Raw genomic sequence first — 22,809 nt, forward strand, 5'->3', positions numbered from 1 at the left:
CACACTAATATCTCAACTATTCACATTAAGAAAGGATATCATCAAAATAATATCATAAAGTAATTATCTTCTGGTCATGGAAATTCTATTCTATTTCCCTTTGTAATAGAGTTGTGTAGTTGATATGTATTCATCTTATTTGTAAGCTATGTTATTATCCATTCTATTTCATTTTTTCTCTATTTGCATGTCTAGTACTTAGCTTGGGGCTTTGCACACAATAATTAACAAATGCTTTTTCATTCTTCATTCATTATTTCATGAAAAAATAAATAAATTTTAACAATGTTGTTTTTTTTTTTTTCTGTAAAGAAAGTGAAAACTACATGTGGCTTAAGTTCACTGACCAAAAAATTCTCTACAGAATGCAAATTCAACAGTATTGCTTTTCTTCAAGGACACCAAAGTTTAAACTTTTCAAAAGATGTCCAAAAACAACATGTCAAAAACATGTCCAAAAATGATTAATAATATACCTCCCACATCTGGAATACTGTGTTCAATACTACTAAGCAAAAGATTTTAGAAAGGAAATTGATCACCTAGTATAGGTAACTAGGATGGTGATAAGCTCCTTATCTGTGCCAAATTTGATTGTCTTTGGGGATTATGGTAGAGCTGTATTTTTGTCAGGTAGAAGAACAATTAGATGATGGCTGGGGCGTTTCCAACTATGTAAATCTGAATGTGGTGAAGGATTTCCCTTCCTTTTAGTCTTTTTAAACAAAATCACTTCCTGAGGAAAAGTGGAAGAATCAGTTGATTTCTGTTATATACCTCATATAGAGGTACCTTTTATATCTCCTTCAGAGATTGGCATGGTGAAAGGTGAGAACACTTTTGGTTTGGTGTTCATTTTGTTGCTTCCATAATTATTTGTGATGTTCTCTTCTTTTCTTAAATATAATTGTTCTCTGGGAGCAGGTTTCTTAAGGAGGCTTCTAGGGGCAGCTTTAGTTTCAGTTCCAAGTAATAATCACCTCAAATACAGTCAGGAGTTAAAATCCAATCTTTTATTGTCTCTTCCAAAATACCCCGGTTAGTTTTCTTAGAGGCCTATCTCCTTCCTTGGTTCCAGGAGTTCTTGCAGCTTGTCTTTTAGCTCTCCCAGCTTCTGCCTCTAGCTCAACTCTAAATCTTGGTTCTGAATCTCCTGACTGCATTCTGGCTCTCAACTGACTGACTTCTGATTCCTCCACTGACTTCTCACTGAAACTGAGAGCTTCTTATATATGATCTCTTAGAGGTGTGAACCCAAAGGTTGACTCCTCTTCTGAGAGAGTGGGATTGTGGGAGATGTAAACTCTCATACTGAATCCTGAAATCTCCCAACTTGTGAGCTCTAATGTGTGAGCTAATGTGTAAACTCTCTTAAAGGTGTGATCTCTAATGTGTGAACCAATTACATAAGCATTGTTTCTATCAATTCCATTGAGTTAACACTAGGATTCTAACAATTATTTCCTCAGGTGCTTAACATAATAAAAGCTGATATTTATATCCCTCTTTAGAATTAAATTAGTTCTTCTTGGTCCCAAGGTTTAGGTAGTAATGTAATGCCAGAGAAACTGTGACAAGATAGAGATTAGAGAGTTTTTAATATTTTATTCAAGAATCCTGGATCGAGCAGCCAATGTGAGTTCTCCATGACATATTTATACACACTAGCTAAACAAAGGCAGGGGGGATGGGAGGGAGAGTCCAAACTTTGGTGATTAGGAATCTCCAAGCAGGAACCATTAATTGGTTCTGACAGGTTGGGAGATAGGATCATAAATTCTTACTAATTGGGAGGTAAGAAAGTGTCTGGCTAGAGACAGAAAGTCTGAACTCCTCCTTTTTGAGTTTACACATTAACAATTTATAACCTCTGAGTTATACCAGTCTTAATGAACCAGGGCAGGGATGGGTTTGCAACTAAGGGGATTGAGGCAGAACAATTAAGGAAACTGAGGCAGGACCAATTAGGGAAACTGAGGCAGAACAATTTAGAGAAACTGAGTCAGGACAATAAAAGGGAAACTGAGGCAGGAAAATAAGGGAAACTGAGGTAGAACAATAAAAGAGAACTGTGGCACAACATTATCTCTCTTTCATTATCATTATTTATATCTGACTTTTTTATGATTAGTGACTAACAGTTGGTCCTCATTCTATTTGTCTTTCCAGCCTCCATCATACTCCCATCAGACTATGTAAACTGTTGTAATGTTCTGGTTAGCTTTCTGGAGGTCTTGGGACCAGTTTTGGTTTCAGCAGAGTAATCACCACAAGAATAATTGGGGATAAAATCCAGAATTCTTTATTTTCTCCTTCATAGTCTGTCTCTTTCATTTGGGCCTCTGCTAGCTTCCTGAAGGCCTTCAGACTGGCCTTGGTCTCAGTGGAAAAATGAAGGAGGACAGGCCAGCCACCACAATGGTGGGAGATGAAATGTCTCTCTCCCAGTCCTTATGGGCTCTTATATACTCTTATTACAAGTACATCATCACAGGTATCAATCTTGTAGAACTATACTAACTACCAAGTACATGTAAACTAGAGAATCATTATTTTAATTCCACTGAGTTAATACCTCCTTTCAAGTATACTCCAGAATTCTGCCCTTTACAAATTGCCTTGAAGCAATGATTATCTTCAAAAAGACACTAAAAGAGCAATAAGGGAGGGGAGTAAAGAAGAACTTTCTATTAACATACAAAGGCCATTTCACCCTTACACAAGAGCTTCCAAAGTTCCCATGATGAACTTTGATGATTTCTGTTTCATCTCACTCTAAATGTACTAGCATACAAGGAACTTAGCAGTCATTTCTTGGAAATTAAATTTAACATCATGCCTTGACCTTGAAACTATATTTTTCTGAAAAAAATAACTACAGACAGAGGCATGAAATGTTTTTAATATGCTTTATGGAAATATAATTGAAGTACATTTCTGGGAACAAGGAATTCTCCATACTGATCATAGGAAGATCTTAATTTTACTAGGAATGCTTCCCCAACCCTAGCCCTGCCCCAGCAATATCTTAAATAAAGAAATTGAGATACAAGACCTAGAGAATGAAGAAGTTGCAAATTTAGAATTTTTTTTAACCTCAAACTTCTTAAAGGCATAAAATTTTACTTAGATTTCTAAATATTAGATTTTAGTATATGAAAGGTATTATCAATCATATTTATAGCAACATAACTCTTAAATAGGATTAAAAGTTCACATCAAAATCCTAAGATTTTTATGCTTAGCACACATTGAGCAAAACAGAAACTAAATCAAGTTGTATGTCCATTGACAAATATTGGGGAATTTTCAAAAATATTTATTTCTTACAAAAAGTGTCACAGAAGCCATCCTCAGGATTCAATGCTTTTGGAGGCTCTATCTAGTTGTTAACTGGAGACTATCACAGGGAGACAGCTGGTGGAAGAGAGGAGATAACTACCAGTTGATGCAAAAAGACTGGGGCTTATACAATATTACACACTAATCTCATAAGTTGTCCATCAGTTCTAGCAAAGCAAAGTGAATAGGACTTTCTCTTTCCTTTCCATATAGAACTCTGCCATGATAGACATCAATTTATAGAAATGTCAGAGAGGAATGAAGGAATCATGTAGAGGGAAAGGTGGGATATCAAAAAAAAAATTCTAGAGATAATTCATGTCTCCTTTTCACTTTAGGAATTATTGTAATCAATAATAAAAGGAAAACCCTCCTATATGTACACACACACCATTTATTAGAGAATCAATGAAATATGGATATATAATGTTGTATATATACTATTTATATATAATATAATGGAAAACAAGACAATATGTGTGTTTTATTATTTTACTAAGATGCACAGTATGCAGAAAAGGGAAAGAGCAGTTCCATGATTACTAAATCACTGGAGTACTAAAGTTGTATACATTTCAGGAAAAATATAGATATTAGTTGGATATTTATCTTAGAGAAGATAAGCCTTTGATAGAGCATTATAGTTTTCTTTAAGTATCTAAAGGTTTATTCCGTGGGAATTGGACAAAACTAGAACAAGTCCTCACAATTGGAGCTATCCAAATCTCAAATGGGCTGCTTTAGGATACTATGACTGTCACCAACAGATCTGTGACCATACATTAGGCATGCTGTAGAAGGAATTCTTGGTCAGTAGAGGATGAATTAAATGGCCTCTGAAATCACTTTCAGTCACAAGATACTGTGACTGCAAACAGATTTTAATGTTTCAGTAGTTTGCTTGAATCGCTAATTTATGTAACATGTAATTTAAAAACCATTTCACTTTTTAAACATGTATTTTAATTAGTTTAGATTTGCAAAATGTTTATGTTAAGTATATGCAGCAATGTCTTTTATATTATAAAAACCATATAATTATATTTTTCAGACATGAAAAATGAATTAGTGCTGCATTAGAAGTGGTGACAAATTTCCTTGTTTATTCTAATTTCACTGAATAGCATAAAGTAGCTTCCTTGGCACAACTTAGAATAGCTCATTTGGCTCTGAATGTAAAAACTTTTGTTAATGTGGAAAAACCAATACTATAATAAAGTAATTAAATCAAGTTTTCAAAAATTGAGAGATAAAAACTCATATCAGGGCTTCTGTTTCACATAAGTTACCAAGTCAATATTTAGAAATGGGTAGCTATGAAACAAGAGTAATATAGGAGAAGCATTTTCCAAATGGAAAAGCATGATTTTATTTAAATGCATAAAGAAAAAAGTCTTAATATTGAACCAATTGACTAGAGTTATAATATGGCTTTAGGTGACAATGTACTTTCCACCTGGAATGCTATTCCTATGTAACTTAGGGAGATTGTAGATTTTTTTTTTCTTTTTTTGCTGAGACAATTGGGGTTAAGTTACTCGCCCAGGGTCACACAGCTGGGAAGTTTGTGTCTGAATCCAAATATGAACTCAGCTTCTCCTGACTTGAAGGTGATGCTCACTTTGCCACCTAGCTGCCCCTAAGATTCTAGATTTTGTTTAAATTTCAATCTTTTTTTTCAGTGCCAGGGCATAGGTGGTGTTTGATACAGTTCTGTTAATTACAATTGAATAGAGGGTCCAAACTGGTCTTGTGGATTATTTAGTGGTGAAAATGATATAGTTCAATTGAAATTTTAATTTTATTTTAACAGATTACTGCAATTGAGAGTTACTACAACAAATTTTCTTTTACTATTTTCTCATACATAAAAAATATGTTTTCAGTCAATTAAGGTAGGATATAACATCATTTCAATTTCTTTTTTGGATCTGATCTACGATGTCATATACATTTAAAAAAACTAACAATTTTTGATCATATTAATTATTCACTCAATTACTTCTTTTGGTTATTTTGTTCATGGTACTAAACTAGTGATATGGAGAATAAGAAGATAAAAATTATATGATTCTTTTTCTAGTAGCTTATAATATATATATAGTAAAGGAGGAAAAAGCAAGTACAAAGTGCAAAGATAAATAAAATATAAACCAGAATATTAGAAGTGCTATTTTTTTGTAAGTATACATTTATGGGAATTCTCCCAGTAGGAAAATTTTCTCCACCCATATAGATCCAAATCTGCATCTGGAATTATTAGAAACTTTCATGGGACTTTGAGAGTCCCATGATTATATGGTGAATGTATCAAAAGCAAGATTTCGAACAGCTCTTTCTAAATGCTCTTTCTCTCTCTATCACTCTATCTCTCTGCCTGTCTCTCTATCCTACTCTCCATACTTACACATACATGCTCCACACTCACACACACACACACACACACACACACACACACACACATTTAATTATACACACACACATAGTATTAGAGTAATTCAGAGTAGAGAGAAATCATATCTATTTGAGGATTCAGGTAAGATTTTACAAATTAATTGAGCTAGACTTTGATGGATAAATTTTAACAGGAGGATATGGGGAAAGATCATTCCAGATGGAAGGAATATAGTATGCAAAAATATAGAGGTAGGAGAGGGAAATTATAGTACGCATAGATATATAACGAAAGATACACCTAAAAAGTTAGTTGAGGCCAGAGTCTAGAAGACCTTGAATGCCAAATTAAGAGTTTGGACATAATTTGAAAGACAGTGGAAATTCATTGAAAAATTTTGGGAGTTCCAGAAGCATGACCGGAAGTATAACTAAGAGAAGGTAACTCATTATCTGCTTTTGGGATATAACATGTTTAGGGAGATACAAAAAAGAGATTACTGTAATTATCTACTTGAGAGTTACATAATTAGTCCTTTAATTATTTCAGTAGAAATAGGACTAAAGAAGAAGATGATATCTAGCTGATACTTAGATAGCTGATAGCACAATAGATGGAATATTAGACTTGGAGTCAGGAAGACCTGAGTTCAAATGTAGTCTCAAATAGATATTAGTTGTGTGAGCATGCACAAGGAATTAAATCTCTTTCTCAGTACAAATGTAGATAATGGTAGCAATTATTTCCTAGGATTATTATGAGGACCAAATGAAGTAATCATTATAAAGTACTTATAACAGTGTCTGGCACACAGTGAGCATTATACAAATGTTAGTCATTATCATTGTTGTGTTGTTCATGATCATCATTATCATCATCATTGTTATTACTTCCAAGTATTCATAGGTACCACTTTTTTGTAACTAGATTCCCCTCATCATAATTTGACTAAAAGTTATTGATGAAAGAGTTCTTGGAACTATCCTACCACTAAATATTTAGGCAAAACAAAAGCATAATCAGAAGATGCAAATGCTTCCATCAATAAATTATTCTTTCTTTAGAATTCCATCTTATGACTCTGTGAAGTTACAATAATGACCAGTCTTCACATTGGAAACGTTCTCGCTCCTTTACTTTACTTCATACAATGCAGTTTCCTTTACCTTTTTTTTTTCTATTTCCATTCCCATTTTGGGTTTCTATCACTAATACAAATGCATTGAATATATCAGACACTTTATTTTACTATTTTTCTGCTATGAAAAATGCTATAAAAACAGAAAATATGTTGTAAGTAGAAAACTTAATATTCTTAATATAAAGTCCTCAATGTGTTTTCCCTTTGTCCATAGTGAACTGAGATTATATTAAATTCCCAAATTAATTATGTTCAGTTGCCAAGCCTTTGACACAGGCCAAGAGGACCATCACTGTTCAGTTTTGTTCCTATGGTTATTTTGTGTATTAAAATGAAATACAATGCAAGAAAAAAAATTAAGAGCTCACTCTATACAAGAGAAAAGAAAGAAAAAAATTTCTAAATTCAAGGACCTTATGGGGATGCATAAAATATAAACTTCTAAGGATGTATATGCTGATGGGAATACAGAAAAATACTGCTGATGGAAGATCTGAAGATGGCACATGATTTCCATCTTTAAGTGAATCAAGGTTTCTAAAAGATAAAATTGAGGCAGGAGAACATTCCAAACACTTGAGGTAGCCTAGGGAAACACAGTTGCATGTTGAGGTCAGGGAATAAATAGAAATTAGTTCATTTCAACTGTTTGTTTTATAGCTTTTATGACTGGAACCCTTCTCACCTTCCTCATCTTCTGATACTTGAATCGATCTACACACTTGATACAGTTAAATTCAATACTGCTTCTTGTGTAGAATGCTCTATCTGTTGATCCCCCTTGCATTGTTTGTTTCTCATCCTGGCTTTGTCTCCCTTTTTCCATCCACCTGCTGTGTAGCATCTCTTAATGCTATACTAACCTTATAATTCCCCTTTGAGCTGCTCTTAATGCCTGTCCGTCAACAGCACAGCTAGGCCACACTTACCCGTCTTCGGGTACCAACCCGGATAACATAGAGACAGATCACCAGGAGGTAGGGGAGAAGTGAAGAGAACTTTATTCTTACCTAGCATTCCTTGCTTCTAGAGGCTTTTTTACTCCTATACTCCTGATTTCTTTTTAAGACTCAGTTGAAATCCCGACACCTTTTATAGAAAGCCTTTCTTAATCCCAGCTTGATTCCATATCAATATCTTTCCTTTGAAATTAACTTCCATTTACACTGTATATATTTGTAAGTACAGATTTGTATGATTCTGTCCTATTAGAAAGAGAGTTCCTTGAAAGCAGGAACAATGTTTTTGCTCTTTTTTTTGTTTTTGGTTACCTCAAAGCTTGATACAGAGTCTGGTACACATGGTAGATGTTTAATAAGTTCTTGGTGACTTAACTAAGTTATGCAAAATAAGTTTAGAAATATAGTTGTCAACTTTTTTGCAAATGGCTTTAAAAATATAAAATCTAAGAAGTGTTTATCTGATTACAGATTGAGGAAGACTCATCTTCCTGAATTCATATCTGGCCTTGCATACTTACTAGCTGTGTAGACCTTGTGCAAATCACTTCATCTTTTTTTCTCTTGGTTTCCTCATTAGTAAGATGAGCTGAAGAAGAAAATGACTAACCTTTAGTATCTTTGCTGATTTGCTGATATATATGACTGAATAGCTGAAAGTCTTAGAGTCAAATGTATATTGGAAGATTATTGTTCCTTTTGTATAAAGTTTGGCTTAGAAAGGTGAAGGTTTGAAAACTTTGATTTCAACTAGAAGTCTGTTTCAAAATTCCATTAAACAAGGTAAAGAACACCTAGGGTGAAAGCCATATAAGTAGAGAGAAAGGCAAAGATAAAAGATAATGTTGGGGAATTAATTGATAAAAACTTGGCACCTGATTAGATATGGAAAATTGAGAGAGGAAAGACTTAAAGATGATTTTCAAGTTGCAAGACTTCCAGCTTACAGGAGAAGTAGTTCCTAAAGTAATTATTACTTGAACAGAGATGTTAACAGGAGGTATTGGTGTAGAAGAAAGAGAATAAATTCCTTTTTTCTTCATTTGGAATAGTAGATATTTATAGAACATCTGGTTGGAGTTAAACAATAGACAGCTGGGATGATGTGGTACTAGATTTTAGTAGACATATTAGAAATGAATATATAGTTAGAACCATGATCTACAAAGAGACCAAAATTAAATACATACTAAACATATAAGAGTACAGAGAGAAAGAGAATAGAAAGAAAAGGAAAGAAATCCTAGGATGAGTTTTGGTAAACAACTTTATTTGGGGACAAATTGTGGATAATAATCTAGCAAAGGGGATTGAGAAGAATAATTTAGGCAAATAGAAAACCTGAAAGAGTAAAAAGAAAAAAAAAAAGGATTAAGACTAATAGTGATATAGGGATTGAGGAGAATATTATTTATGTCAAATCTTTTAGAGAGGTCGAGAAGAATAAAGACTTGAATTAAGCAATTAAAATCATTGGTATTCTTGAAATGATGTTTAACTAATTGACTAGTTAATTTAGAAGTTTTATATGCAGTTTTTCATTGTAGATATGAAATATAATATTAATCAGCAAATAGTAACATTTTTTATTTTTTTTAATTTTTAAAGGATTTTTATAGTTTTTTAATATACAAAACATATGCATGGGTAATTTTTCAACACTGACCCTTGCAAAAGCTTCTGTTTCAACTTTTCCCCTCCTTCCCTTCACCCCCTTCCCTAGATGGCAGGTAGTCCCATACATAACATTTTATTTCTAAATGAATTTCAGATTTCAGGTTAAAACCATATATTTTCCTCATGTAATAAAATGTCATTTATTTTTGTACTGAATATTCCAACTTTATGTCATATGACTAAGAATGTGTCATCTTCTGAAGATAAGTCATTTTTTTTTCATTTAATCAGTATAGAGATTTACATACAAAACACTTGGAATATTTGTAATATTTACTGAAATATTCATAAGTACAGTTAAACAATTTAGGCACTGTTAAAGGCATAAAAAAGAGGGAGAAGATCATGAATATATTCAAAGTTTGGATATTAATAAATACCGTGAATATTTTTGCAAATGCAACATTAAATAATAATTATGAACTTAAAAATAACTTCCCCATAAGATGCATGCTTTATCATTTGATTGAACTACTATATAAGATAACATTCTTCATTTTTAAGAAAATAAATGTAAGCTTCTCTCTTTTTAATTATGATAGAAATATGTTAAATTCAATATATGAAAGCATATTTATACAATTATCTTATTTCACAAGAAAAATAAAATCAAACAGGAAAAAATGAGAAAGAAAATAAAATGAAAGCAAACAACAACAAAAAGAGTGGAAATGCTACACTGTGACCCACATTCAGTTTCCACAGTCTTCTCTCTGGATATCGATGACTCTTTTCATCATAAAACACTGAAGTTTTTTCTGCATCTATTGAGATAATCATATTTTTTGTTAATTTGGTTATTGATATAGTCAATTATGCTAATAATTTTCCTAATTTTGAAACATCCCTGCATTCCTGGTATAAATCCTACTAGGTCATAGTGTATTATCCTGGGGATGACTTTCTGTAATCTCTTTGCTAATATTTTATTTAAGATTTTTGCATCAATATTCATTAGGGAAATTGGTCTATAATATTCTTTCTCTGTTTTCATCATACCTGATTTAGATATCAGTCATAAAAGGAATTTGGTAGAACCTCCTTCTTTCCCTATTTTTTTCACATAGTTAATATAGTATTGGAGATAATTGTTCTTTAAATATTTGGTAGAATTCAGATGTAAATACATCCTGGAGATTTTTTCTTAAGGAAAAGCTTGTTTTATTTTTAATGGGACTAGTTAGTCTGTTAATCTGAGCAATCTATATTATTGTATGTACTCCTCCATTCCTCCATTTCTCTTAGATTATCAAATTTATTGGCGTAGTTGCAAGCCCAATTCATTAATCTTCTCTTTCTCTATTTTATGCAATTAAGCATTTAGATTTATAAAATTTCTCTTATTACTGCTTTGGCTGCATCTCACAAATTTCAGTAAGTTGTCTCATTATTGTCTTTCTCTTGGATGAAATTATCAATTGTGTCTATGCTTTGCTATTTCACCCATTCATTCTTTAGGATTTGATTATTCAGTTTCCAATTACTCTTTATCTATTTTTATCCTGGCCTTATATTGAATGTAATTTTATTGCAACATGATCTGAAAAAAAATGCATTTATTATTTCAGCCTTTCTGCATTTGATTTTGAGGTCTTTATGTGCTAATATATAATCATTTTATATGATCCGTTTTTGTATAGATTCCATGAACTGCTAAGAATTCTGAAAGTGTACTCCTTTCTGTCTCCATTCAATTTTCTTCAAAGATCTATCATACCTAATTTTTCTAGCATTCTATTTACCTCCTTAACTTCCTTCTTATTTATTTTGTGGTTTGATTTGTCTAGTTCTAGGAGAGCAAGGTTGAGATCTCTCAGTATTATAGTTTTGCTGTCTATTTCTTCTTGCAGTTCTCTTAACTTCTCCTTTAGGAATTTCCATGCTATACCACTTGGTGCATATATGTTTAGTATTGATATTGCTTCATTATCTATGGTACTCTTTAGCAAGATAAAGCTTCCTTCCTTATCTCTTTTAATTAGATCAATTTTGCTTTTGCTTGATCTGAGATCAGGATGGCTTCCCCTACTTTTTTTAAAAGCTTCACCTGAAGCATAATAGATTCTGCTCCAGCCTTTTATCTTTACTCTGTATGTATCACTCTACTTTAAATGTGTTTCTTGTAAACAACATATTGTAGAATTCTGGCTTTTGTTCCAGTCTGCTATCTTCTTCTGCTCTATGGGAGAGTTCACCCCATTCACATTTACAGTTAAAAATTATTAATTACATATCCCTCCATCTTATTTACCCCAAGTTATACTTTTCTCTATCCTTTTTCCCTTCCTTTCATTCCCAGCTTTTTACTTATGAGCACTGCTTGCCTCAAGAAGCTCTCCCCTTTTAGAGCCAATCTCCCTTTCTTATACCTTTCCCCTACTATTTCTGTTTTTCCTTCTATTAGCCTGCTCCTTCCCTTTTTCCCTTTCCCCTCCCACTATCCTATAAGGTGAGAGAAGTTTCTCTGTGAAACCAAATATGTTTAAATTCTGTTTTTCGGGGAGATTGTTTTCTTTCTCCATTTCACAAATTCTGTTTGTCAGGGAGTTGCTTTCTTTTCCCATTTTGTCAAATCTATTTTGTAAGGAGTTATATGTTTTTTTCCATTTCACCAAATCTATTTTGTAAAGCTTTTTCTTCATATAATGTCTGTTTCCTTTTCCAAACCCTCTTGCAAAGTTCTCATTTCCTTTACTCATTTTTATTCTAGCTCTCTTTTAAGATCTGTAATGTTCTTTGTTTGGTTTTATGAAGGTCTCTGGAAGAAGCCTTCTTTTCAGTGCAGTAATCACCACAAGAGTAACCAAGATTTAAAGTCCAAATCTTTTATTATCTCTTTCAAAGACTTTTCTCCTTTCCTCAGGCCAAGTTGGCTTTCTTAAAGGCCTTCCAGAGTCTTAGTTTCAATGGAGAAAATGCAGGAGGAGAGGCCTGCCACCACAGGGTGTGAGATGGGATGAATGAATCTGAGTCCAAGGGCTTGTACTTCAGTGTCCAGTCCACTTGTCTTCCCTAACTCTAACTTTGGCTGAGGTTCCCAGCTTATATGCTCTACACTGAGTATAAGCCAATCATTATATCACTAGGAAACCATTATTTGTTGTAAGATTAAAACAATCATACTGAACTTAGAGAACTATTAATCACCATGCCAAACTAGATAGCCATTGTCTCATCAATTTCACTGCATTAGCACCTTGTAAGAATCCTTGTTTCAAGTTCAGAGTTCTGGCCCATAACATCTGCCACTTCTTTTGTTATAGAACATAGGTTGGCTACATCGTTCCTGACTTCTTAAGGAGGTGAAAACCCCAAAAAGGGGAAAACCCTTTCCCCCTCCTCACAAAAGGGGTGAAAACACCAAAAAAAGGAGGTCATTATGCCCTCCCTGACGTCTCAGGAAAGGAGATGAAAACCAAAGGAAAAAGGGGAATCAAGCCAGATTAGTGGGTTTCTGAAAGGTCTCACTTAAAACAGGTATATATAAATCCATCAGCATAGGAAATATTACAAACTACATGAATCAACATGAGGAATTATACATGTCCACAAGTCCTAGAAATAGTCCAAAACCAATCTATTGTCCATTACTTCATGTGTCAGAGAATCCAGTGATTCCTGCAAGTTTTGAAGTCCTGCAATAGTCTCATCTTGTATTGGGGAATCCAATGATTCCTGCAGATTTTGAAGTCCTGTTTCAGTCTTATTATGTCTCAGGAAATCCAATGATTCCTGCTGGTTTTGAAGTTCTGCAACAGTCTCATTATCAGCCATGCTCTTTCAGTGTCAAATGTTTCTTAGGTCTTCTTCTTTGTTTCGAGGTTTTTCTCTTTTTCTGTCTCTCTCTGATGGACAAGGTGAATACGGCTCATCTGATTCCTTATCTATCTGTAGAGATATAAGCAAACCCTTTCCCCCAAGCAGTTAACCTATCTGATCCCATCCATTCATCACTTTCTCTCCTTATCACTTGGTAATTACATTGGAGCTGCTTGCACTGGACGCTGCCCTTCTGTTGGGTTAAAAAGCTTGCATTCTCCCCAATTGTAATCCCTTTCTTCCATCTGATTGCTTCTCTACTGGTTGATCATATCAGAGCCTGAACTTCTAAAGACTCTCTAAGTGTAAACTCGGCTACCATCACACCCCACCTGTTTTTTGTTTGAGTTCTTGGAGCTGGGCCCCACCTCTCATTTCCCAGGATCATTCTACATTCTGAGGCTCATTTAAAGCCCTTGTTGCATTTTGTACATAGGGTTTTGGGTCTTCTCTTACCCTGTCTTCTCACACTATTTCTATGCCTACATTGAGCTTCAGATGCCCTACTTTACCACACTGAAAGCATTGATGAGTCTCTCTGGAAGTCCCTTGCCAAGAGGGACCCCATCTTCCCATGTTCTGCATTATACACTGGGTATAAAAGGCATTTGTGCTCACTGTGGTTCAGTGTCTTATGATCTCCTCTAAAGGAGCATCCTTGTGTAGTCGCTGTATAATTCTTTTACAAACTTCATTAGCATTTTCCTTAGCAAGTTGCTTGATCATTATTCCCTTTGCTGAATTTTCTCCAATCTTCTATATGACAGCTGTTTGCAGATGTCCCACAAAATCAGCAAAGGATTCTTTTGGACCTTGCTCTATTTTCATGAAGGGTTCCCTTCTATTTTGTTTTCCTGGGTGGGAGCCCCATGCTTTTACAGCAGCATAGCAGGCGCAGCAATTTGCTCATATGCTGCTATGGGGTAATTAATCTGTGCTGAAGTATCTGCATATTGACCTTTACCTTCTAGTTGAACAAAGGTGATTTGTATATTAATCCAGTTTGCCTATTTTGTTGGGCTTGGGTCCTGCATAGTTCACTATACTCTGAAAGCCACAACAAGTTTTGTCCAGAGTCTAAACTGTCCTTGCTATAGATTTCCAGTCACTAGGGGTCAAAATTTCATAAGCCAAATTCTCTAATACCATCTTAATATAAGCCGATGTAGCCCCATAAAGAGTGCAACCCTTTTTAAAATCTTTGATAATTCCAGATCAAAAGGAGTGTATCTTTTCTTAGTTAGACTTAAAGAATCGAACTCTTCAATCACAGAGTACGCATTTATCAAATCAGATATATTCTGTCCTTCTTTTTTAGCTTTAACTAATGCCTTTTTGTAATCTTGTCATAGGTGCTGGACAAAGCTCCTTCATGGGGTGGTGCTGATGGTGTCACTGCCCCTCCCCCTCCTCCTTCTCCCTCCACCCATGAAGGGTTAATTTAGGGGGGTAGGTCAGGGGTTGGGGAATTTCCTAATGGCTCTTGCTGTGAAATTTCATCAGAATTGTACTTAACTCCATTCTTGTCTAATTCTTCATGCTTTTCATCTAGTTTGTTAGTATCCTTCCCCTGCTGTTCTTTCTTCTTATTCTAATAGTTATATAATTTACTAAAGCCAATTGTATTAAGTTATATGTATAGAGGATTTCTTTAGAAATTGAAGTGGTAGGATTATCATGTGTAGTATTCACATAGTGGCTCTACTACTAATTTCCACTCATCTGGATCTAATTCTTTTTCCTTAGAGAACCAAGGAGATATGTATTTTAATATTTTGAAGAGTTCAATGATCTGCATCCAAGTTACAATTAAATCTTGGTTTTTCATAAGTCTAACAATGCTCTCTACACATTTTCCTTGAATTGGAAAAGGCTCCTTTCTAAACATTTGTCCCATTTCAGCTGTAATACTAGTTTAACTCTTTACAAAGTTTCCTTCTTATCTATTTTTGTACTTACCTTAATTTCTGGGTCATAGATGTATGTTCTTAGACCCATGTTCAGACGCCAAAATGTAATGTTCTTTATTTGGTTTTCTGGAAGCAGCCTTCTTTTTGGTTCAGTAATCACCACAAGAATATCCAGGGTTTAAAGTCCAAATTCTTTATTATCTCTTTCAAAGTTTTTTCTCCTTTCTTCAGGCCCAGTTAGCTTTCTTAAAGGCCTTGCAGAGTCTTGATTTCCATGGAGAAAATGCAGGAGGACAGACCTGCCACCACAGCGTGTGAGATGGGATGAATGAATCTGAGTCCAAAGGCTTGTGCTTCAGTGTCCAGTCCACTTGTCTTCCCTAGCTCTAACTCTGGCTGAGGCTCCCAGCTTATATGCTCTACACTGAGTATAAGTCAATCATTATATCACTAGGAAACCATTATTTGTTGTAAAATTAAATCAGTCATACTGAACTTAGAGAACTATTAATCACCATGCTAAAGTAGATAGCCATTGTCTCATCAGTTCCACTGAATTAGCACCTTGTAAGAATCCTTGTTTCAATTTCAGAGTTTTGGCCCATAACAAAGATCCTTTTAAATTTCTTCCAAGAAAACCTTGTGAGATGGGGAACCAATTCATATCACCTCAAAGGGCTTCATCTGGAGATGATCTGCTTTTAATTTCCTCAGGATTTGAAATATTTTTTCTCTTTCTCCATAAAAACTATTTGTGGTCAGAGTTCTTTTTGCTTTTTTGCTCAATTTTTTTTTTTTTTAATTAAGGTCTGCTTTTACAGTAAAGGGGAGATTGTCCAAGCTTCCTTTACAGGAGACAGTGACTGTGCTGGGTCAATGCTGACTAACTTCTGATGTCAGATAGGTGTGATCTGTCCCATGGAATTCTGGCATTTAGGGGCTCACAATTTGCCTTTTATATTTGCATTGGATATCTTATAACTAGTCTGTTGATCTACTGATTTAAAACCAGAACAGAGTAGCCCATACTGTTATAGATTCCTCCCAAAAGATTCTCTGGCACACAGAGCCTACACCATCCAGGGAATGTGCACTTCCTGTACTCAGTTACCTGTGCCTAGCCTGCCTGTGCCCAACCCGCCTGTGCTTTGTCCTCCTCAGATCTTTGAAATTATCTTTTGCTGGAAATTTGTTACACTCCCAATGTTTGTGGGTTCTGTCACTCCAAAACAAGTTCAGAGATTAGATTTGCTGTTAATTTAAGGGAAATGGGAAGAGCTCAGAAAAATATGTCTCCTCTCTGCCTTCTTGACTCTGCCCCCATAAACTGCTCCTAAATTATATTTTGGAGGGGGAAAGAATCATTCTATTTATCATTTTTAATATACTCAGGTAGAATCATAATGTGAACCTCTGATATTATATACTCTTATAGTCTCACAATGAAATCATGAATTCACTTGGATTGTTGACAGTAAATAGTAAATTCAATATATAAGAAATGCTTCTGAATTCTTTATTGACAGATGCAGTAAATGAACACTGAGGATTCTTTTTGGTATATGCCACATAGGAGTATTAGAAAGAATATATGTATATCTGTAAGTCTATGTATTTTTCCATATTAATTCTCATAGAAGAGATGATTAAATCCAAATCACATTTTTATCTTTAAAAAGTCTTATTAGCAGACGAAAGAATCATTTGAAAATAATTATCAATTAGATATCAGTTGTGCTCATTTACAGGATTAGTTGTTTTCTGGGGTTTTTAAACTACTAACTAAAAGAACAGCTTTCTTGCCACCTGGTATACTCATTCAAGATTCCCTAAACTTTTTGGTATAATCTCTGGGTATAAAAATACTCTTTGTGATTTCTTTTGGTAACCACATATTTTTAAATATCTATTTTTTTTAAGTCAGGACTATGTTATTTCTATTTTGCATATTTACTCTTTATTAGCATATGGCAGTATATTTATGACCAAAAAAAAAAGTATTAGAGAAGAACTAGCCCCTTGTTTGCAAATGAACACTTCTCAAAAATTGTTCAAAATAATGACATTCATAAGACAGGATTAGCCATTGCTCTGGAATATTAAATATATAGTTCTCAATATTTTCTAATTAGAAAGTATTATGAACATTTTAAAATTTTGATTGACAACTACAGGGAGAGACAAAGAAAAGAGAAGAAAGAGAAAAGAGAAGAAAAATGAGGAAGAAAAAGAAGACAAGGAAAAGGAGGAGAAAATTCTATAATCTTGCTTTTTTTTTCTCATTGCCACTTTTTGCTTCTACAATTATTCAGCAACCCCTTCTCCAAGTTCCTTCATCCAGATTTGTCATCAAATACAAATCCTGCTAGTTATTATCTACTAACACCTGGTCCTCTCTCTCTTTCTAAGAGTTTCGTCCTTCATGCTCAGACTTCTCCAAACTAATTCCTACACTTATATGTGGAAACTTCGAACTAATAATATATATTTTGAAATTGTCTTAAACATGTTGGCATCATAAATATGATCTCTACCATCACTCTCAGTATCTCACAGGCATGGTAGTATATCATCAATACCCACAGATAATGTTGCATTAACTGACACATCCTCATAATCCCAAACTATGAAATTCCTTTCTCTGACTATAATCTCCTGCTCCTCCTTTTGCAGTAGAATGAAAAAGATTATTGTATTTTCTACCAGGGACCTAGGTTCTATGGACTTTAAATTTTGGCAAAGCATCCAAACTTTGTGTGAATATACTACTGGGACTTTTCCTAGGCTCATTTTTCTTTTATTTTTACATACCCTCCTTTGATGATAGCATTGATTCATATGCTCAAATGTTATCTTTATGGAGACAAATCTTAAATGTAAATAAATACTTCCTTTCTTTCTCTTGTACTGCAATTCTGCATTACTAAACACCTCTGGAAAATTCTACCTGAATGTCCCAAACACATGTCAAGTACAACATGTCAAAATAGAACCCTTTAGTGGCTAGAGGGAGGAAATCAGCATTTATATAATATCTACTATATTCCACACACTGTGCTGAGCACTTTACAAATTCTATCTCATTTGGATCCCCACAGCAACTCTGTTGAATTAGATGTTATTATCCCCATTTTACAGCTGAGGAAATTGTGACAGATAGAAAATGTGCTTTACCTGTACTGTTCTCCTCTGTCCACTTATTGAACCGGTACCAGATAAAGACCTCCTCATCTTTTACATCAATTATCACAGCAGATTCCTGATTTACCTTTTTGTTTTGTTTTGTTTTCAAGCTTTCCTCTTTTTGAATCCATACAAAAAAAAAAAAAAACCAGCTTTCAAAACAGCATTGACTGTGTTCTGAGGATTTCAGTTTGAATCTCACCTTTCCTACCTACCAGCTACATGACTTTGGACACATCACTTAATCTCTCTTATCTTTAATCTCTTAACCTGCAAATGATGGGTGTATGGACAAGGTAGCCTTTAAGTACTTTTTCTTATTCTACATCTGCCAACACCCTTCCTTTCTTATCAGTAAATAAGGAAATTACAGGTAACAAAAGTGAAATGACTTGTCCAACCAAAGTCCCACAGTGACCCTCTGACTTCAAATCCAATATTATTTCCATTGAACTAACTCTAGGATAAAATGTGGACTTCTTTGCTTAGTGATTAAAGCCCTTTGAGGTCTTTATTATGCACTCTGTTCCAGACAGATTTGTCTCTTTGCTTTTCTTTATACCTCATCTCCAGCTTCTCTTCGCATTTTTAAAATGCTTTGTTTCCTTATCTTCACACTGGAGAATCTCTAATTTTTTTCAAAGTGTAAAGCACATTCAGGTTCTGCTTCCTACAAGAAGTATTTTCTGATTTCTTCAGTTGTCAAAGCTTTCCCCAACCAAAATTATTATTATTATCATCATCATTAATTTTACTTTGTATATATTTTAAAGAAGGAGATGGTACAGCCTATAAATCTTCTATCTTGGGACAGCTAGGTGGCTCAGTGGATAGAGCACCAGCCCTGAAATCAGGAGGACCTGAGTTCAAATCTGGCCTACAACACTTAATACTTCCTAACTGTGTGACCCTGGATGAGTCACTCAATCCCAATTTCTTCAGAAAAAAAAAATCTTCTGACACATATTGGCAGTGTGACTGAGAGCAAATCACTTAGCTCTTAATGTTCCAACAAGTTCTTTAAGATGATAAGTAAGAGGAATCTTCTTGCCAGGAGTTCCTTATACTAATAAATTAATTATACAGGTTTAATGTGCACATATTTGTATTTTATGTGTAATATGTGCATATTAGATAAGACTTATGATTATGTATGTAAATATAGTCTATATTTAACTGTATGTGTCATTGTTATAAGTTTTTTGAAAGAAGACCTTGTTCTTTTTGTCTGTTTATCCTTAGCATCTAGAACAGTGTATAGAACATACAAGGCTCTCAGTGAATGCTTTTTGAATTGACTTTTAAAAATTTGTTAATTCATAATCAGAATGCTTTTTTTAAACCATTAAAATAAATGTATAACAAATAATTTAAGGGTTAAATGAGACTTATCTGATTATGTGGAAATTTCATATTCCTCCATAAGAAGAAATAAATTATTATATCTTAATATGTTACAACTTAATATAGTTACTTATATATCAATATGCATGTGTTATATACATATTTTAGTCTTTTATGCTTATATTACCCCAAAACTATTATTTTATAGTCATAATACTGCTTATTTACCAGAATTATTTCTTTAGCCTGAAATAAATTTTTTGCTACATAAAGCATGCAAGAAAAGCTAATAAGTGTTCAAACTATTAAAGTCTGTAATTTTTCATTGTCTTTAAGTTAAGGTGCAATATGCTCCCATCATTTTTTTTTTTTTTAACCAGTCTCCTTAAAATGTGGTTCCTGGGTCAATTCTTAATAACCTTAACAACTGAAGCATTAGTGACATGAGCCTCTAGCAATTACCTGTCCTAAGTAGCAGTTATAATCAATTTCAGAGATAAGAAGAATTTTTTTTAAAAGTTCAATTAGTGGGATTCACTTAAGCAGCTAGATTCTTCAAAAGCCATTGAAGTCAAGGTGGATTTGGAATTCAACTCAAAAGCAGTCATTAACAGATCAATTTCAGCCTGGGACAAGGGCTTTAGTACACTGCCCAAGGGATTTTTCATTGTTATACATTTTTATTGATGACTTGGATAAAAGCATACATAAAAAGCATACATAAAATAGAATACTTTATCAAATTTGCAGATGAGCCAGACCTAGGAGAGATAACTAAAACATTAAATGAAAAAGCCAGTGTTCAGAAATTTCTTGAGAGGCTAGAACATTGGTCTGAATTAAATAAATGGGCATTTAATAAGGATAGGTAAGAAACTATATTATGTTATTTTTTAATCAGATTCATAAAAACAAGTAATGAGAAATGGCTAGAAACCCTTTACCTGAAAAAAAATAAGTTTGAAAATTTTAGTGGATAGCAAGGTCAATATAAATTCTTTTATCGGGCAACAAGCATTTATTAGGCACTTTCTAAGTTTTGGGCATTGTTCTAGATTCCGGGGATGTAAAAGAAAAAAAATATATCCCTTTACACCAGAATTATATATTCTGGTGGAGGGGGGAAACATGTAATGAAAATGTAATTGAAGATTACACGATGGAGATTTTAATAGCAAAGGCACTAGCATTTAAAGGATAGAACTGGGAAAATATTTCTGCAGAAGGTGGAATTTGAGGTTTCTTGATGGAATCTGAAGAAACTAAGATGTAGAATAAAGGAGAGTAGAGAATTTAAGGCAAAGGAAAAAATCAGTGCGAAGATACGGATATGGGAGAGAATATCATGTTGAAGAAACAGTATGCAATAATAATAATAGCTAGCATTTAAATGGATGGCTAGGTGGCACTCTGAATAGAACAGTAATCCCTTGAGTCAGGAAGATCTGAGATCAAATCTGGCCTCAGTTTACAAACTGTAAGATCTTGAGCAAGTTGCTTAACTGGTTGTCTCAGTTTCATCTTATGTAAAATGAGTTGAAAGGAATGGGGAACCTAAATAGTATTTTGTCAAGAAAACCCCAAGTGGCATCAGAAAGAATTGGACATAACTGAAATGAATGCACACCAACAAAAAGCATTTACATAGTGAGTCAACTTTTATAAAATACTTACAAATTTATCTCATTTAATCCTTTTAACAACCTTGGAAACTGAAGCAGAGAGGTAAAGTAATTTGTCCAGACTTACTGAATTCATCTAAAGCTAGATTTAAATTTGGATTTTCTTGACTCAATATCCAGCTACTCTATTTACTAGATCCTACAGCTGTTTCTAGGCCAGGAATTTGAATTGTAGAGTGTATTATGGGGAATAAGTTATTAAGACTGAAAAAGGTAAAAAGAGGCCCGGGTAAGTAAAGCTTTAGATCCATAATGGAGGAATATATCTTTGATTATGGAGATAAAAGGAACCACTGGAGCCCACTGTATAGAGGTATTACTTAGAATTAACCTCTAGAAAAATCAGCTTGGTAGTGATATAGAGATTGGTTTCAACAGGAAAAGAATTGAGATAGTAAGATAATTTAAGAAGTTATTGAAGTAGTCCTAGAAATAGAAATAAGGCTTGTGGTTGTATAAGAAGGGACAATAAAATGTAGTGAAAAAGTTGAAGATACTACACTTGATCTTAGCCAAAAGGCCGAGAAGCGATGAAAAAGTTGAAGATAAAAATGCCAAAATGGTTTCATGGAAAAAAGCCTCAAAAAATGTGAATTAGTCTAAGACCTAAAAAGAATTCCTGAAAAATTTCAGAAAAGAATTTCAAAATCACATGAGAAAGGTTGAAGAAAAATTGGGAAAATAAAATCATGAAAAAAAAAAGTCAACAGCTTAGTCAAAGAGGTACTATAGTAGATAGATAGATAGATATGGATATTTATGTGTATATGTGTGTGTGTGTATATATATATATTCTGGGAGAAGGGGAAAGGGAGGGTAGAATAGGATAAGGTATCTCACATACAGGAGGTGTGAAAGAACTTTTATTTGGTTTTTTGCTGAGGTTAAGTGACTTGCTCAGGGTCACACAGCTAGGAAGTGTTAAAGTATCTGAGATCACATTTGAACTCAAGTCCTCCCGACTTTAGGGCTGGGGCTTTATCCACTGCCACCTAGCTGCCCTGAAAGAATGTTTTCAGTGGAGGGAAAGTTGAGAGGAGTTAGCAGGCAAGACTTGAACTTTACTTTCATCAGAATTGTTTCCAAAAAGGAATAACATACAAATTTAGATATAGACATTTATCTTATCCTACAGGAAAGTATAATAGGAAGGAAATAAGAGAAAGGTGGCAGGGCTGAGGAGGAGGGTGGATGATTGAATCATGGGTAGATTATGGTAAATTATAGGCAGAAGCAAAACTCTTTTTGAAAAGAGGTGGAGTGATAAAAGAGAGAGAAGTGTAAACTGGGGAGGAGGAAATAGGGTGTTAGAAAAAACACCATAATCATAATTCTGCATATGAATGGGATAAACTAA

At 34.0% G+C, this 22,809-nt stretch overlaps 1 protein-coding gene and 1 pseudogene across 2 annotated transcripts in view; one reads left to right on the forward strand and one right to left on the reverse strand.

Annotated features, from left to right (window-relative positions):
• Positions 1–22,809, forward strand: part of CADM2 (cell adhesion molecule 2) — a 1,468,479-nt gene that overhangs the window by 102,936 nt on the left and 1,342,734 nt on the right. The window lies entirely within an intron of this gene.
• Positions 21,899–21,984, reverse strand: LOC127558577 (uncharacterized; annotated as a pseudogene).

This window comes from Antechinus flavipes, chromosome 3, assembly GCF_016432865.1.
Source record: "Antechinus flavipes isolate AdamAnt ecotype Samford, QLD, Australia chromosome 3, AdamAnt_v2, whole genome shotgun sequence".
NCBI lineage: Eukaryota > Metazoa > Chordata > Mammalia > Dasyuromorphia > Dasyuridae > Antechinus > Antechinus flavipes.